The 3,182-nt window shown below is 41.9% G+C and overlaps 1 non-coding gene across 1 annotated transcript; it reads right to left on the reverse strand.

Annotated features, from left to right (window-relative positions):
• Positions 1 to 2,008: 2,008 nt before the first annotated feature.
• LOC118490836 lies at positions 2,009 to 2,115 on the reverse strand. The gene has a single exon (XR_004890061.1). It is a non-coding gene; the product is annotated as a small nucleolar RNA R71 (small nucleolar RNA).
• Positions 2,116 to 3,182: the final 1,067 nt, after the last annotated feature.

Below are 3,182 nucleotides of genomic sequence, written 5' to 3' on the forward strand. Positions count from 1 at the left end.
CATAGAGTGTGTGAGTCGTCTCGGGATCCAAGATTGATCGTAAGAGTTCTTGAGAATCAAAGGCCATGTTTGCCTAAGTCTCTTACATCACTTGGTGAAGACAAGTGTTTAGTGTAATACTTTTTATTTTTAATCTTTTACACTTTTCAATTGGTTTTGTATTAATGACTTTAATTACTAGTTTCTTATGTTGAAGGTGATTCTTCCTTATCGTTTGTCCGTGGTGTCTTGGCATTATTTTACTGTCTATATAAAATAAAAGATTTTCACCATTCATATCTCCACGGTCTATATGGAGGTATGTTGGCTACCTGGTCGGGGGTTAAGGGAACGGTTTGGTAAGAGTCTTGCCATTGTTCAGTGTATAGATCCTGCAACGGACGTGGGTCAAATTTAGTAGGACCTCCTTCAATAACCAACGGTATTGGATGGCGGGGGTCCAAACTCTTTGATCCCCTCATAAGTTAAACTACTATTAAAACTTTAAGCCGACTACATAGGACTGTATCCTTGCTGACTCAGACTACTTAGCCGAGGGTAACGTCGTCTTCAAAAGAGGAGCCTACCACACTTTGCATTAATAACTTAATTAATTATCTTTCAATAATCCGACCCTTTAGGATTGTATCCTTGCTGACTCAAACTACTGGGTTGAGGGTAACGTCACCTTCAAAAGAGGGGCCTACTACAATAACTAAGTTAATCTCTTAAAAAAGTGCAAAAGTGCGAAAATAATCAAAGGTTACACTACACACGAGTCGGATCCAAGTGATTCATCTTGCCTATATGTTTTTATTTTTATTTTACTTTTCACCATTTTAGTTAGTTTTATTTTCCTAGTTAAAAACCTTTTTCTAACATTTTGATTTGATTAGACGTTGAGGATAAACCGGTACTAAAAGCTCTTGTGTCCTTGGACGACCTCGGTATCCTACCAACACTATACTACGTCCACGATGGGTGCACTTGCCCATATGTGTGTTTAGTGTTAGTAAATATCGTGTTTATAAATTTAAAACTTGGCTAAAAAGTGTAAAAAGGGCTTAAAATATACACCTAAAACATATATACACTGACACGCATCAAGTTTTTGGCGCTGCTGCCGGGGATACAAGGATTTTAAGAAAGTTAGGAATCAGCGGCCTAATCATTTTTTCTATTTTATTTTTATTTTTTTTAGGATTTTCTTAATTTTTCAGCTTCTGCAGAGCTCAGCACGGGCCGTGCCTGGTCGGACACGGGCCGTGCCCAGCAGTGTCACTGGCAGTTTTTATTTTCCGAGTTACAGAGAGCTGAGCACGGGGCCGTGTCGGTGCAACATGGGGTCGTGTCGGTGCAACACGGGGCCGTGTCCAACCTCCCAGTAATAGGGATCCGGAAAACAATCACTGTATCTCCGACCACGGGCCATGTTCACTGAGCACGGGGCCGTGGTGAACTTTCTGACCAACATTCTTTTCTGTTTTTATTCAGGACTTGGAACCCAGGCACCACATCTGAACTTTCTACGTAGTGTATGAGCTCCAGTTCTAGTAGAGACATAAAAGAACCTCTAGAAGAACCCGAACGCTTTCTCAGAAAAAGAATTAAAGCTAAAAACCAAGAGAAAGTTTCGGGGGACCCATTTCCAATGGCGGACCAACGTACCCTCATGGATTACCTACGACCCACCCTAGGTAATCTCGGCGCCGCTATCAATGCCCCGAATGTCGAAGCTAACAACTTCGAACTTCGGTCGCATTTGATACAGATGCTTCAAAACTCCGCAACCTTCCATGGGCTTGCGGACGAAGATCCCCAACTACATATTACTAATTTCTTAGAAATATGTGATACCTTCCGTATCAATGGAGCATCAAACGACGCCATCCGCCTTCGGATGTTTCCATTTTCATTAAAGGACCGAGCAAAGGCTTGGCTCAACGCCCTCCCAGTTGGCTCGGTAAACACCTGGGATGAACTAGTCCAAAAGTTTCTATATAAGTATTTCCCTCCTGCTAAAACGGCTAAATTAATGACTGAAATTAATACATATTCACAAGAGGATGGGGAATCCTTATATGAAACTTGGGAAAGGTTTAAGGAACTATTGCAAAAGTGTCCTCATCACGGTCTTGCGGTATGGCAACAAGTAATCACTTTCTACAATGGGTTGTTGCCACACACAAGACAAACACTTGACTCTAGCTCCGGAGGACTTTTAGGTAATCGCCGCCCACATGAAATATACAATCAAATTGAGGAAATTGCTCAAACCAATTTTCAGTGGCACACTCCCCGAGGCAATAAATCTATTGCCCCGGGCGCCCATAAGGTTGATGAAAGCACTTCTTTACAAGCCCAAATCGATGCCCTTTCTTCAAAAATCAAGAAGTTAGAAATGACAAAAACGGTCTCGGTTATGGCTTGTGAAGGGTGTGGTAGGCCACATGAAAGTTGGAGTTGTATGAAAGAAACAGATGATCAACAAGAGTCAGTAAACTACATTGATAACAGACCTAGGCCGTCGGGTCCTCCAACGGGTACCTACAACCAAGGATGGCGTAACCACCCTAACCTTGGTTGGAGAGAGCCCGGCAATAATAGTAACCAACAAAACCTAAACCAACGAACAAACTTTCAACAACCAAGAAACGAGTCACAAAATTTCCCTCAACAACAAGGTGGACGAGAAAGGCTAGAAGATACTGTATGTCGCCTCATCTCCGACACTGAAAAGAAAAACTCAGATCGATTTCAACGATTGGAATCGAATTTTAGAAATCAACAAGCTAGTATACAAAACATTGAAAAACAAATAAATCAATTAGCTCAAAATTTCTCCAAGAGACCACAAGGCGCGTTACCAAGTAATACCGAAACAAACCCAAAAGCACAAGTCCATCTCATAACATTGAGAAATCGTACCGTGGGTTCCGAAGAAGCTCCACCACCGCCAACTGAGGGAAGCACAACACCGCCCCAACAAGAGAAGGCGTCTCCTCTAATTCAAGAGCCTACCAAGGCTCCTCCGGTTCCATACCCCGGTAGGTTAATTCGCCAAAAGACCAATGAGCAATTCGCAAAATTCAAAAATTTACTAAAACAATTGCATGTGAATATTCCATTTATCGAAGTCCTAACCCAAATGCTTAAATACTCGAAATTCATGAGGGACTTCCTCACCCATAAAAGGAAAATTG

The sequence above is a fragment of the Helianthus annuus genome, chromosome 3, assembly GCF_002127325.2.
Source record: "Helianthus annuus cultivar XRQ/B chromosome 3, HanXRQr2.0-SUNRISE, whole genome shotgun sequence".
Classification (NCBI taxonomy): Eukaryota; Viridiplantae; Streptophyta; class Magnoliopsida; order Asterales; family Asteraceae; genus Helianthus; species Helianthus annuus.